Here is a 16,802-nt window from a genome sequence, read left to right on the forward strand (position 1 = left end):
TTTTTTTTTTTTGTCTAGTTGATCTATTTGCAAGAGTGGAATGTTTAGGCCTCTCACTATAATAGTGGTGATGTTTATCTGACTTTTTATGTCCAGTAATGTTTCTTCTCTTGAAATTATGTATATATGTTTATATGTGTGTGTTTTGTGTATATATGCTTATAATTGTTATCTCTTGTTGAATTATTCCCTTAACCAATATTTAATATGAATTATTCACTTAACAAATATGTAGTGATTTTTTTTTGTTTCTTCTGATCAGTTTTGGTTTAACATTTACTTTGTCTGAAAATAGGATAGCTACTGCTGCTTATTTTGGGGTTCCTTTTGTATGGAATATTGTTTTCCAGCCTTTAAAATTTAGTTTATCAGTTTCTTTTTGGACTAAATTTGCTTCTTGTGTAGAGTATGCCATTAAATTTTTGTTTCTTGATCCATTATGTCAACCTGTGTTTCTTGATTGGAGAATTGAGACCATTCATGTTGAGAGTCATTGACTTACTTTCTTGTTGCTGACTCCCTTTATTTCCTTCTGCTTGACTGCTCATCCTGCCACATGTGTTCATTTTATTATTCCTTTTGGTGTTAGCTTCAATGTCTCTTCTAGGCTAATTCTGAGAATTTTTAAAAGGGCTAGTTTGATGGTCATAATTTTTAAGGTGCTTTTTTAATGGAAAGACCTTATTTCTCCATCTGTTTTGAGAGACAGTTTTGCCAAATATATTTGTCTGGATTGGAAGTTGTTTTCTCTTAGTGCTTGAAACACTTCACTTTAAACTCTTCTAACCTTTAAGGTCTGTTTTGAGAAATCGGCATTAATTCTAAAGGCTTTAATTTTATAAGTGATTTCTTGATTTTCTGCAATACCTTGTAAGATTCTGTCCTTGTGCTGGACTTCTGAGATTTTGGCAGTGACGTGCAGTGGAGAGGTTCTTTTTTGATCATGGCTGCTTGGGTTAATGTAACTGTATGTTAAATTATTTCCCTATATGTGGATTCTTTCTGCTATTATTTCTGTAAACTGTTTTGTTACGCCATAAGTAATTTTAGTTAATCTTAGGTTATTATTCTTAGCAGCATCTAGCAGATTTAGATGCATTATTCTTTTCTCTTATTATTGTAAAGCTATCTCTGAATAATTGGTCATTGACATAAGCCCTATCTTCTAGTTCTGATCCTCTATCCTCACACTGGTCATTTCTGTTTCTTATACTTTCAATAGAATCTTTTAATTAAGTTTATTGGTATATTTTAGGTATACAGTGAATTTCAATAGAATTTTTAATCAACTGGATTTTTGTTAGGAACTATTTCGTGGACTCTAATTCTATGCTAAATTTGGTCATTCATGTTTTTCATTATATCTTTAGCTCAACTAGCTTTTTATTAGTGTTTTCTGTACACTCACTGATCATTTTGCTTGGTGTTTCCCCCCCATTTTGGATTAATTACATCATCTTTGAGCTCATCAAGTACCTTATTTATTTACTTTTTAAAAAATCTCTACTGTGTTAATTACTTTTCTCATTGCTGAGACAAATACCTGACTACCAAAGTTAAGGGAAGAAAGGTTTATTTAGCTCATAGTCTGTATTAGTTTCAGTCCATCATTGGCTGGCTCCAAGGCATGGTGGCATTGTGAAGGAAAAACAGCTCATGGTGGGCAGAAGGTAGTAAAGAAACAAGGGACGATCAGAGCTCTTTCTATCCTTTATATCTTATCCAGGCTATTTAAGGTGAGTAGCACTCACACCCTTAATCTTAGTGCCCTTGAGTCTAGCATTGTACCATGGATCAGTCCCAGCATCACACACTCTAGCACTCTAGATCCAGCCACATCTGAAGAAGCCCCACTTACAACTGCATGAGGCTTTGGGAGGGGAAATCTAGACACAATCCATAACACTCTCTTTTACCATTTCTAGTAACTCAGCTGTGTGGCCTTTGGTGTCCTTTCCTTTGATGCCTCTTGGGTCAAATTTGGGGGATTTGGGAGTTTTTGAGTTTTTGGAGGCATTTTATTGCACTGTCTTCTCATGTTTCATGTGTGTGTGTGTGTGTGTGTGTGTGTGTGCTGTTTTGTTGATTGATCATAGTTGACAGACTTTGTTGCTATTATGGAGAACTCCTCAGTTATTATGTGCTTTTTGGTGATGCACTCTAGGTGTAGTGAAGTAAGACCTTTGCTTCTATCCCAAAATCCAACCACCTCCATTAATTTAGGAGGGATCTTGCAGTGCAACTGACCCAGCATGCAGTTCTCTGGGAATGGGCTACAGTATTGGTAATGACACAAAGGTAACCCAGGTATTGTTATACAAATAAAACCAATTAATCACAACAACTATGCCATACTGTCAATAGAATCCAAATCAGGAACAATAATAATAATGTCAAAAACAAACTGGATATTGATGTACCCTAAGGACCAGTAATGTACCACCTTTACCACAGGAAAGAAATCTATAATTATAGTATAAATATTAAAACAAGTTAAATATTGACATATAGTAAACATCTGTTAAATGCAACAACTATACCTTCACTAGCAATGGAAAAGTATTCATCAATAATAGCATAGAGTTAATTGCATAAATACTAATGAATCTTAATGGTTATACTAGTAAAACTAGAGGGGGTAGCAAATAAGGGAATGAAAAAAGTAAAGTTTGGAAAATTAATCAGTGGAAAATGAGACAAGAGAGAAAAATTAGCTAAATTATCCTATTAAAAAGTAAAAGAAAATTAACAGAATTAGATAAGGCAACAAAAAGTAACTGTTATGGCTTATATCTAGATGTCCCTTAGAGTCATGTGTTGTATTTTGTCTTAGTGATTTTGGTCCAGAGAAGTGAGGATTGCTGTGATGCTATGTGATCTTATGTTTCAGAGGTTTTTTGGAACTGGCTAGCAGGAGAAGTTTGGAAAGATTTGGAGGTGCTGGCTGGAGAAGCATTCTTAGAATACTTTAAGCTGAGTTTGGTCAGAGATTCTGGTTAGAACTCAGAGCAGAATGCTGACAGAAATACAGCAGGTAAAGACCAGGATCAGGAGGTTTCAGTTGGGAACAGGGAGTGCATTGTCAGTTGGACTGTAGGCCATGTGTGTTATGCTTTGGCAGAAAATATGCCAACATTTTTGCTCATGACCTGAGACTTTGCAAGAGACTGATATTCAGCATGGCTGAATAATTAATCTGGTGGAGGAAATTTCAAGGCAGCCAAACATTTGGGCTGTAACTTGGGTACTGTTAGGGATTTTAGCCAGTTCTAACTTGAGAATCAACAGCTAAAATCACAGGTGAATGATTTTAAAAGTTTTAAGTTGGGCCAGAAAGGAAACTCTGGTAAAGTTGGAGCCTGCAAAGATAAAATAGAAAAAAGCTAGATTGCTAAAAAGATTAGCATTAGAAAGAACCCATGAAGAGGAAGTGAGAGGTGTAGGGGAAAGGAAAGAAGGGAAAGAAATAAATATTTCAAAAGGAAAAAAATGGAAACAGTCTTTGTAAATAGGAAGGGGCAGAGTGTAGGTTGAAGGGAGGGCAGTGGAAAAGGGAAAAAATAAGAACCAAGATATATCATGTAAAGTTACAAATTCCCAGTAATGAATGTCAGCATATTGTATACCTGAAATGTACCAATAAAATTAATGAATAAAAAAAAAACGCATGAACTTTGGATCTGGACAATACAACAGATGCCTTTTGGGAGGAATCCCCAAAAATCCCACCCTTAGCAGGCTCAAAACTGCAAAGGTGAAAGAGTGCTTTGAGAAGAGAGCCCAGGACACTCTGTTGGAAATGGACCACCCAGGGAATTGATTCCCCATGATTCAGTTTACTGTGCTCAGCCAGCCATCCAGACACTTGGAAGCCTCTGCAACCACCAGAAAGATGCAGGAGGGCTCAGCTGTGACTCCAGATAGCAGCAGACCTTGGCATCATCCACATGGATGCATTCAGAGTACAAGAGTTGTGGTGTCAGGGAGGCTTCCACCCAGACATCAGAAGGCCAGGGCATCCAGGCAATGTGCCCCCAAGAGGGCAGTGTGTGAAGCTAGAGGGTGAAATTCAGTGGAGCTCCTAGGATGATGAAAAAGCCAGGAACATGGAATGTCTGAGGAAAACCAAGGAGAAGCTGTGAGGGCTACAACCATGGGCATTGCTGTAGGACTGGGCCACCAAAGGAAGCCCTTTGGAGCTCAGATCTCACCACAACTTGCCCCAGGCACTGGATGTGGAACTATAGGATTTAATGGTCAATGTTTGCCCTGCTGAGTTTTGGTTTTGCTTTGATACCATTCTTTTCTATCCCCCTATTTCTTCCTTTTTTTTCTCAGATTAAATGTATTTTGCACAAATAGATGCACATGAGTCCTTTGGGGGAGAAGAATGGAATGTTATGGTTTTATATTTATATATCCCCCAAAGCCTCATATGTGGGACCTCATAGGTGGGAGTTTTGGGAGGCGACTGAATTATGGTAATCATCAGTGGTTTAGTCCACTGATAAGTTTATAGCTAAAAAGCTGGGGATGTAGTTCAGCAGCACTGTGCCTGCCTGGCAAGTGCAAGGTCCTGAGTTTGATTTCTGGTACCAAAAAGAAAAAAAAATTATATAGCGAAAAGTGATTTTGGAAGGTGAAACGTAGTTGGAGGAGGTAGCTCAGGGAAGCTGTGTCTTAGATGGTTATATCTTCCTCCTTCCGCCTATAATTTTCCTCTGCTTCCTGTTGCTATGCCATGAGCTGTTTCTCCTCTGCCATACAGCCCTGTGTAGGAGCCAGTGGAAGATGGACTGAAACCTTTGCAAACTCTGAGCCAAAACAAGTTTTTCTCCTCAGAGTCATGGGTGTTGGGTATTGTGTCTCAGTGAAAAGGAAGTAAATCAAATAAGATAAAAATAAGGGCTACAAAAAAGAAGAAAAAAGAGGAAACAGGGAGAAAAATAAGGGAAAAAAAGAAAAATAAGAAGGGAAAATATTAAAGAAGAAAGAAAAAAGAAAAAAACCCCAAATCCCCCAAACAATGAAGGAAAGAAGGAAGGAGGGAAAAGAAAGAAAGAGAAAGAGAAAGAAAGAGGAAACAAAGATCAAAAATTGCTAAGTATTTTTGGATGAGTGCTTTCTTTCCAAGATCTGCAGTCTTGGACTCCAGCAAGACATGCTTTTCTGCCCTTAATTTATGTCCCATGGCTTTGTGAGGTGCTCCCCCCTGCTCCAGAAGTCCCTCTATCAATAGACTGCAGACTGTGACAACTATCCAAGCCAAGATGTATCCTTGCTCACATTGGTAGATGGAGAGAATAATCAAACCACTAGTCTCTGAGGGATGTAGGCAGCAGGGTAAGGGCTCAACAAGACCACTGGACTTAATGCCAGATCCAGCCCCTCTGAAAGCCACACTTGTTGGTCCCAGTTTCTCACTCTGGAAGGCAGAATCTGTGTTTTTCCCAGCCTTCCCTTGAACTTCTCAGAGGGGTCTTTGTCTAGCCCATACCCTCTCTGCAGCTGTCTGTTGTGGCTTTCTTTTACCTAGTCACTGTGGTAGGATAATATGGAGATGAGGTGAAGTTGTTCTGTGACTCAGACTGAACCTCTTCTTGAAGTGGCACCTGATTAAACTCATTCCAATATGGATTTCTTCTTCAGCTCTAGCCTGCTGTGAAGGAATTGTTTTCAGAGTAAAACCCCACACTGTGTCATTTATAATAGCTGTGGGCTTTTCTTCAGGTTAGTATTGTTGGCCCAGTCCGTTATCTCTCCCTAGAGCTGCTGACTTTCAAGGGCTTACCTTCTGTCCCGGGGTGTTGGCCTTTTTCATGGTCAGGTCAGTCAGTCGGTTATGCTGCTGCCTTGTGCTGAGAGGAAACAAAATGGAGGGTAGACCTGAAGTTAGTGAATGGACATGGACTCCAGGGGCACTAAGTTGGCCGACGGTGAATGTTCAGCTTTCATCTCTACGTGGGCATGGCTTCCATGGGTGTGGCTGTATTGCTATTTGTGATTTATCCCTCAACCTTATTCCCAACCCTAGCGTCTTGCTATGCAGGCGTAAAATAGTTTTAGGAACTGATCTTTTCTTCAGAGCTCTAGCAAATCAGAGTGATCCCATCCCCCTTACTAACGATTGATTTGGAAACACGGGGCTGAGATAATTGATGCTGATATTTTTCCTGGAGGCATTTATTGGGGAGCTGTGGACATGGTGACTAAGCTGAGCCAATCTAATGCTAAAATGAAGCAGTTATATTCCATGAATAAGGGAGTTCTTGCTTTTTCCATGCTGAGGTCAACAATAAAGACTATAGCACTGATTATTTTTGGCTGCTGTTTTAATAGGCTAAAATTGATTCTGGAACACAGAGCAGAATGAAGGAAGAAACCAATCAGCACTGAGAATGCCATGATTTACCATATTTTTTGAAACTGAGGTCTTCAAGTGTGGCTCCCAGACCAGCAGTATCAGCACCAGCATCTCCTGAGTACATACGAATTAACAGGCTTGGCCCCACCCCACATCTAATGAATCAGGAACTGTGGGGTTGAAGTCCAGCAATCTGCTTAATGGTTCTTTCACTTCTCCAGTACCATGGATGGGATTTGTACTCCTAGTTGACATGGATATTACCTGCCTAAGCTGTTCTTTGAGAACTACTGCACTATGGCAGTGGGTCTTACACTTAACCATGTTGATATCACTCAGAAAGCTTTAAAAATTACTGATGTTTGCATCTATTCTGCAGAGAATTCAGAATTATAGATATGGAATGGAACTTAGACATTGAGGAATTTTTCAAAGCTCTCTTGGTTAGTCTAATTTTCCTTTTTTTTTTTTCTTTTTTTGGTACTGGGGATCAAACTCAGGACCTTGCGTGTGCAAGGCAGGTGGCAGAAACACCGACCTAAATCTCTAGCCCAGTTAGTCTAATTTTCTGCACACTTGAGACTACTGATCCATACTCTAACCATACAAAATTGTCATGCTGTTTTCTCCTTTCCTATTCTAGTTCATTGGTGTTTTCCTTCTCATCTATCCTATCACCTGACAGATTTATATTTGCCTTCTATGACTTAGTGCAGGTATCACTTCTTGCCAGAAGGTTTCTCTGTTGGACAAGTTTGGAATAAGTATTACACAATCACACATACGTGCACACACACGCACACATATATTTCTTTGACATCTAGAGTGATTTTTATACTGTATTCCACTTGGTTTTTTTCTGACCTGCTTCCTCACAGAATTGTAGTCTTCTTCAGTATGGAAAGTCAGTCGCACACATTTTTCATTCCTTGTATCTAAAGAAGACCCAGCTTTTAAAAACTGGATTCTCAATAAGTATTTGTTAGATAAATGCATTATGGCAGAGATGTGTCTTCTTATTCCTTGCTGATTTTTATGGTGTCTCATAAATATTGATAGTTCCTCAATTGTTTCTTAGAGGGATTCCTTTAACTTCTTTCCTTATTTATTTACTTTTCATTATGTTTTGAGACAGGGTCTCACTATGTAATTCAAGCTGGCCTTGAAGTCACTATTTAGCTCAGGCTGGCCTTGAACAGATGGCAATCCTTCTGCCTCAGCTTCCTGAGTGCTGGGATCACAGGCATGTGTCACCATGCCAGAAGGAATGCCTTTAACTTTAAATCTTCAAAATAAAATGAGAAAATGCAATATATATTAAAAAATTAGGTCAAATCAAACTAGGTGAACATACTTAATGCCATTACTTTACTGCTGAATAAAAACAACACAATGTGTTAATTGAGTCAGTTTTCACGAGGGCCAGGATGTGGATTCTGACTAAGAGTGGATTACCATGATGTCTGGATGCAGCATAATGTGATTAAGAGCCTGGATAGACAGGTTGGCTTTGGCACTTACTCACCGTGTGTGTTCCTGACTTCTTTAAGCCTCATGGTCTTGACCGCTAAGATCAATACAGTAATGCTTGCCCTACAGGGGTATGTAAGGATTAAATGAGACAATATTTATTAGGCATATATTATCAGAGGCACACAATAAGTGTAAGAGCTCTTCAAGTATTTCTAAATTCCACTTATTATGTGAATGCAGTTTGTCCATATCTTTGTTGATGAAATTATCATAAAAATGTAAGTGTAAGCCAGGCGTGGTAGCAAAACACCACTAATCCTAGCACTCTTCGAGGCTAAGACTGAGAATTACATGTTTGAGCTCAACTTGGGCAACCTAGCAACTAAGTGATACCCTGTCTCAAAATAAAAGCTAAAAATGGGCTAGGGTTGTAACTCAGTGCAAAAGCCTTGGGTTCAATCCAATCCTCAGAATCAGGTACCACTCATATTCACTCAGATATGCATATTTATTAATATACACACAAGTGCAGCACACTCAGACCCATTCCATTCTATACTTAATGCCTCATTATCCAAGAGCAAAAACAGAAACTGTCTCCACACCTACTCATTTCCTGTGCCCACACAATCCTCTGTTCTTGTAGGTATCAGTTTCATTTCTTTCTCCGGAACAATAGCTCCTTCACAGAGCAATGAAAAACCCCAAAAGACGATCAGAGGGAATAGGACAGTAGGGCCAGTTCATGGGTATCTGGCTCACAAGCAACAAATTGTTGATCCTAATTGGAAGCCCACACACAAGAGGAAAGGAGTCACACAATTCTCCCAATTCTCCTTGAGGTTGAGTTGGGCCCATAGCTATAAAATACAGGCTTTTGTGTGCTGAATGTTAAAACAGGACACATTAAGAAAAGGAATGTTTATTTATGGGCATCAATAAAGTGAAAGCATAAGCTGCATGAGCAGAATTGGACTGACCAAGGACAGCTAATTCCTGCAAATACCTTGTTACTCACTGAATGTAAATGATCTACTTCTGCATTTTATCATATTTACTCAGTGATATTTTGTGGTGGCTGCTTCCAGGTTTATGTGTATTTTTAATCTGGGAAAGTCCAAGGTTTATTCACTCTTATGTTGAAAAAAAGGTCATTGGTAAAAACCAGGAACAAATCTATAGCAGAAAAGAGATGATAAGTTTGGCCAAACAAATATTAACTTATTTCAATAGTTTCTTTAGAAATCTGTTATCTTGAAATAAGAAATAGCTTTTCACATTGCAAATAAAAGATGAAATATTTCAGTGAGGTGAACAGCAATAGCAATAAGATCCCAAATGTTTTCCTGGGCATTCACTGGAGTCACAGAGGGTAATTTTGTGTAGATGTGAACAGCAGAAGTGAGAGAGCAATAAGCAGAAACTCAAATTTTAGACACCATATTTTATTTAAATATACATCATCCGAGGAGTTATTTACCATGCATTCTCCATATTTTACAGATAAAGAATTCAGGAATCTAGAAGTCTGATTCATTTACCTGAAACAAACACAACTTGTAAGCTGCAGGATTGGTCACAACACCAAGGGTTATTATTAGCCTAGTTAAACCCTGAGCGTCCCTCTGTAATATAAATATCATTTTTGCTTCTTCAGGAAAAAAAAGCATGTATTTTCTTTATTGTACGGCTCCACACTGGTAGCTCACGCATTCATTAACGCGACGAAGTCTGTGTAGCTAAGATATGAGACTGAGTTCTAGGGCTATTTTTAGGTCAGGAGATTTCTGACAAATTTGTTAAATTTTGTAGTCATCAGTTTCCTTATCTGTAAAATGGAATAAAGAACCGTACTTTTAATGTCACCGTTTTCAGGACATCACTTTTATAAACATTTTCCTCCTGACTATTACACCGAATCGTCCATCTGAGCATTTGGTATGTGTGGATGCCTGTGCATGAGTGAAAAAATTCCTTCTGCTCACCTGTATATTTCTTGTTGAATAATTCACCCTTTACTTCTTCGGCAGAATTTCCTAAAGAAAAACCACAAATTAAGGAGAGATTTCTTTCCCAGCCCTCTTATCTCTCCTTTATGTATCTTTTAAATGTTTCACTCTACCCCTTCCCACTTGTATAACTCCCAGCCACTGAAGCCAACCACAACCACTGCAACAAAAAGAATGTGGTAACAGAAAGCCAGTATTTTGTATTTTCTTTTTTCTCTCTCTTAATCCAAACCTGTTCCTCAAAATACACTTATAGATACATTCACACTAAGATGTGAATTTTGCCCTTTAAGGCTTATGTAGTAAGTGATAAGCAGCCTTAAACAAATACATGAAGTCTAATGTGTGATTTCAAACACTATGTGAACGAACAAGAAATGTAGACACTGGGGAGGTGAGCTAGACCACCTTTTAATTGACCATATAAATAAAGTAGTTATCAATCTCTGTAGGTTTAAGCCAAGTGCTATCTTATGTTTAAGTAGGTGTGATGTCCTTTATCCCCAAATCTTATAGCCCATACTCACAAGTAAAAATCTCTTTTACTGTACTTTCCAGGAGTTTGAAGGGGAAACGGCCCCAAGCCCCTTGAAAGGCAAAGATGATGATGATCAAATGGTCTTTGCTTTACATCTGAAGGAAAACCTGAGAATCCTAAAGATGGGGTGTTCTGAGACAGACAGAAGACAGAACCAGCATGTAACTCCTCCTTCATTCAAGGCGATGAAGCAGGCCACTTTCTCAACTCCCTTGGGGAGGAAAAAGGAGTGCAGGGTCAAACTAATCTTCCTGAGAATTGTACTTGAAACGCATTATCCCATGTGCATCTCTGACACTGCAGGGAGATGGCACTGTTACTGGCAGTGTTAGATATGTATGTTCCCTGTGGTGAGAGACTTGCAGGCATCACTCTGCTAGAAAATTGAACAACCAACATCTAAGTCCACTCCATTTGGTCTTAAAGTGAATGCTCTTTGCATTAATATTTTACATATAAGATGTAAATGTTGTGTAACAAGGACCAAGGCCTCAGCTCTATCAGTGTATTTTATCTGTCTTAGACACACTCCTAGTTGCACCGTTCTTCCTAGTTTACTTGGCACACATGAAGAAGAGTCTGTCTCCAATCTGGTGGAAAGCCCTTTTCCCCACCATCGTGCCATTGATTGCCATGACTGAGGTTACTCTTAGTCTTGGGCAGATTTACTTTGAAAATGTAGTTATCTGTGAACTGATGCCAACAGACCAGTGGCATTTTTTGAAATCTAAGACTGAGGAAGCTCTTAACAATAATGTGTTTTAAAGAAGCGGAAATATAATGGGGGAGTCCCACTTGTACTGATAAGGAAGTGAGGAGATGCCAAACACGAGTGTGTGGTGCTTTATGGAGCAGTTAACCTTGAGATTTACCTGCATGTAAAGATAAAACTGTAACTTCTGCCTAACAGATTTATAGAGCTCTACAAATACTTTGGCTTCAGCATTTGTGCTTTTATCTACTTTTGGATTTTATTATTGGTTTCTGTCCAGTGATAGTCTTTATATACACAGACTGTCATGCGATTAAACAGTGAAGTCAAAAGGTTTCCTTTGCCATCTTTGATGTCTTAAAGGTTTTAATAGAATTCACACCTTCCATCAGTTAGTAATCTACAGAAAATGCCAACCCTTGCCCTGCGTGGGTGACAAGCATTTTACAAATCAGTCCCCAGATAAGGGACAAGAAAGTGTCAAAGTAGTACCTCTTTGAGGTTATAGTGGAAAATAACTAGTTGGTGTACATGCAGAGATCTAAATATGTAAGTTACCATCATTATATTGGTGAATAAACATATCAGTTACACATGATAAAAAAGAGACTATTGTTTTGACTTATGTGAATGAAGATAGCCGTTTCAGTATAGAGAATGAAGTTTAAACAAAAAAAGAAACACACTTTCTTTAGGCCCTATCTGGGATGACAGATTCCGATATTACAGATTCTCTCACAAAAGGCAGGAAATGACAATGTTAGAATAAAATACATTAATATTGTAAGAAAAAAAAGAAAACAATGATATGAGGAGGTGGCTTGTTCCCACTTGCTCTGCCTGTGAGAAGTATTGTGTAGGCCGTGCCTTCTTTTCCCTGTGGTGTGCACTGTCACAGGGGCTGGCTACCAATCCATGTGAAGTCCCCAACTTGAGAGAATACATTTCTTATGGGAACACTAAGTTTCTCATTTACATTTCTATGTACTTAGCAAGAGTCAACATATTTTTTTACTTGAAAGAAAAAAAAATTATTTTCTGATTAGAGTGAATTGTGTGTATCAGTTGCCATTGTGAGTTTCACCATTTTTAAAAATGATTTTAAAATTCAACCATAATCAAATAATCAAATGACAGCCATTGCTAAATACTTTATGGTTTCATTTTGGGGCTTTCCAACTGTGAATTGTCTTAAAGAATTTCTTCTGAAAGATGCAAAAGTACTGAAGTCAGAGAACTGAAAAGATATATACAATATCTGAATTGGCATTAAGACTTTGTGGGTTGAAATAGCTAGAAATGGGAAGGTAATCTGATGCTAGTCAACCTTGTCACTGGCTGAGTCTGAGCAGAAGCTCTTGGATACAATAGCACTTGTATTTGTAATTGTATTCAAACTTTTCCTGTGAAGTGTTTTTGAAATCTTGATAAACAACTATTTTTAAATTTTTGAATAATTTCAAACTTTATCATAAAGTATTATAGATATGTAGGTAATTCCAGCGGAAAGATTTTGGAACATATTACAATAACCCTCTCACTGACATGTGAATAGTGTGTATGTATGTATTCATTTACTTATCTGCAGTGTTGGGTATTGATCAGGGCCTCACACTTGCGAAGCACTCTACCACTGAGCCATGCCCCAGCCCTAAAAGTTTCATTATAAATACTATGCTTCATAAGAAAACTATTTGCATGTGTGTGAGAGCACTTGGTATGACCTAGTTTTAAAAAATTTTAGTATAATGTTCATATTTAGTAATAAAAAATATCACTAGATGGCCATTGCCTAAATAAAAAGGTTCCAATTCCAGAATTTAGTTTTAGACCTCTGTGATCTAGTGCAGAAGTATTCTTTCAACTTTACTGTTTCTCTTTCTTTAGCAAACTCTATCTCTAAATTGGATCACTTACACAGCTGTCACTGTTTTTGAGTGCTTATCATGTGCCAGGCTCTGTGGACACAGATGAACAAGGCACCGTTTCTCCTTGCTAATAGCTCAAATTCACCAAGTAGACACACAGCAAAGGATGTGCCAGGAATGTATGGATAACCAAATAAATACAAATCTAATCAAATGGAGCTTCCTTAGAAGTTCTGAGGATGTAGAACAATTAGATTTTTAAAAATTTAACTCAGGCATGTGAGGTACATGGTCATTCTTGCTCAGTGTGAATTTCCTGTAATATAAATGAGTAAGGCTCCCTATTGCAAGCTGCAAAACTTTCCCATCCATGTTGGGAATAATACATTAGTGTCTCAAAATGAGAACTCCAGTCTTACGGTACTTCAGCCTAAATGATATGAAATTTTATAATTATTTCCTTTTGATTCCAAGACCATTTATAACTAAATGAAGAAGTATGTGAAAATCAAAACTACAGGGTTAATATTTATGAATAATGAATCTATGCACATTATCCTCTATATGCTTCTGATAACTGAGAGAATTTTGCCTGCTAATCTTGTGAATCTAATGTAAAATAAATTATTTAAGAAATTCTTTGTGGAGATAGGGGATCTAAGAAGGGGTAATGGGGAAGGGAAGGGGCAGTAAAAATGATTAAGAAGAAATATGTATATGCACTAGTTTCCCCTAGATTAATGTAATTATTATGTATCACAAACATATGCTAATAAAAATTATAAAAATTGTATTGAACTAAACACATAGAATAAGTACAAATGAAACTTGGGAAACCTCATCATATTTTATGAATTGTATTAACATCAATATCCTAGTTGTGATGTTGTACGATATTATAAGATGTTATTAAGGAAAATTAGACAAAGGGCATATAGAATCTGTCTGTATAGGCCTAGAAAAGAGCCGCAAAAGCAGGAAACCATCCTCTGCCATACCGTTGGTAAGTGTGTACACACACCAGGGAGCAGCTGTGTGGACCAGAGTGCTGCAGCTGCCGGGTCCCAGCTAGAGCCCCGCCCTGACCTCAGAAATGCAGGCACATGTCCCAAAGCCACAGGCTGCCGGAAAAGAGCTGCACAAGCATGAAATCTTCATCCAGAGTTCTGCCATGCCATTGGCACAGCAGGCTGCATCTGTTGAAATGAGAAGACATGGAAATAAGTCTCAAAACTAGACTTCCAGATCACCTAAGTCAACCCCAAAGGGAAAGGAGATGGATCAATTTGATATTCAACCACCTGGACTCCCTGAATAGGCAAAAAAAGGGGACCTGGAAAAAATGAAATCAAATAATTTCTTAGATAACATCAGAGATTGTGCCCATAGTACAAGACATGATTAATAAATCTAGAGTGGACACAGATAAAAAATAGAGGAGCTGAGAAACATGATGGAATCCCAACATAGGAAACAAAAGGAATCCATAAAACAGATGTAAACAAACTTCCAGGACATTGAAAACTCCATTGAAAGTTTACACAGCAGAACAAGCCAATGTGAGGACAGAATTTCAGATATAGAAGATAGTATTGCAATTAGTGACCAGGAAAAGAAAACATCTCTTAAAAATAGTAAGGAACCATGAGAGATCAATCCAGCAGCTGCTAGACTATTCAAAGAAGAACATAAGGAAGCCAATCAGAATCATAGTAGACTTCTCAACACAACCCCACAAGGCAAGATGAGAATGGAGTGATGTATTTCAAGCCCTAAAGGAAAACAACTTCCAACCCAGGTTGTTGCACTCTACAAAACTATCTTTCAAAATTGATGAAGAAATAAGATACCTTCATGACAAAGAGCACCTTAGGAACTTCATGAACACTAAACCGGCCCTCTGAAAAAATTTAAACAATATCCTAGGAAAAGACAATAAAGATTACAACCCCATGAAGCTCAACAGAGTGAATAGGCATGACAAGAAATTAAATACAAAGGGGGAGAATCCAACAGCAAGAAAAAGTCGTGACAAGGATAAGGAAATATATATCAGTTATAACCACCAATGTTAATGGTCTCAATTCACCAACGAAAAGAAATAGGCCGGAAGAATGAGTTAAGAAGCAAATCCAACAACATGCTGCATATAAAAACCACACCAATTCAAAAAGAAACTCATGGACTTAAAGGGTGAAAAACAATACTCCATGCATCAGGGACCCCCCCACCGCCTCCCCAAAAGCTATCATGTGGATTTCAAACCAACACTGATTCAGAGAGACAAAGAGGAGCACTGCATCTTTGTAAAGGGAACAATCCAAGAGGAAGATATAACAATCAGAAATATATATGCACCAAACACAAGTGCGCCCAACTATATAAAACAAATACAGACATGAAAAATCATATAACCACTTATATAATAGTAGTGGTAGATCTCAATACTCCACTGACACAGATAGATCAACCAGACAAAAAATAATGAAATGGTATAACTCAAACTCTTGAACAAATGAATGTAACAGATGTTTACAGTGTTCCACCCCACAAAATCAGAATACACATTCTTTTCAGCTGCACATGGATCATATGATCATCTCAATAGATGCAGAAAAATCATTTGACAAAATCAACACATATCTATGATAAAAAAAAACCCTATAGAAAATTGGACTAGAGAGTCTCTACCTCAATCTGATAAGAGCCATCTATGAAAAACCAACAGCCAATATCATATTGAATGATCAAACACTGAAATCTTTCACACTAAAATCAAGAACAAGACAAGGATGTCCACTATCACTGCTCCTCTTCAATATAGTTTTGGAAACATTAGCCACAGTAACAAGAGAAAGAAATAAAAGGAATAAAGATAGGAAATGAAGAAGTCAAATTGTCATCATTTGCAGAGGGCACAATACTCCATTCAGAAGACCCCAAGAATTGCACCAAAAGTCTTCTAGACTTCATAACCAAATTCAGCGAAGTAGCTGGATACAAGATCAACACAGGAAAATCAATAGCTTTACTGTACATGAAAAACAGACTCACTGAGAGAAGTGGGACCAACAGTCCCTTTCAAAATAGCAACAAAAAAATTGAAATACCTAGGAATCCACCTAACATAAGAAATCAAAAACTTATACTTTGAAAACTACAACACTTTGAAAAAAGAGACTGAAGAAAATATCAGAAAATTAAAAGACATCCCTTGCTCCTGAGTAGGAAGAATCAACATAGTGAAAATGGCCATACTTCCAAAATGGCTGTATAGATTCAATACAATCCCAATTGAAATCCCAGTAGCATACTTCACAGACCTTGAGAAAACAATCCAAAAATTCATTTGGAGCAAGAAGAGACAGAAAATAGCAAAAGCTACTCTAGGCAATAAAGACAAGGTAGGGGGTATTACAATCCCCGACTTGAAATTATACTTCAAAGCTACTGTGATAAAAACAACATAGTACTGGCAAAGAAACAGACCCGAGGACCAGTGGAACAGATTATAAGATGCAGAAACAAGTCCAGACACACTCAGCCACCTCATCTTTAACAAAGGAGCCAAACACCCTCACTGGAGGAAAGATAGCCTCTTTAATAAATGCTGCTGGAAAAACTGGGTTTTAACTTGCCAAAGATTAAAACTAGACTTGTATCTCTCACCATGAACTAAACTAAAATAAAAATGGATTAAAGATCTAAATATTAAAACAGAAGTACTGCCAGGTGTGGTGGCACACACCTGTAATCCCAGCCCTCAGGAGGCTGAGGCAGGAGGATCGCTGTGAGTTCTAGACCAGCCTGGGTTACATAGTGAGTTCCAGGTCAGTCT

Source organism: Fukomys damarensis, unplaced genomic scaffold, assembly GCF_012274545.1.
Source record: "Fukomys damarensis isolate Sample0158 unplaced genomic scaffold, DMR_v1.0_HiC HiC_scaffold_6, whole genome shotgun sequence".
NCBI lineage: Eukaryota > Metazoa > Chordata > Mammalia > Rodentia > Bathyergidae > Fukomys > Fukomys damarensis.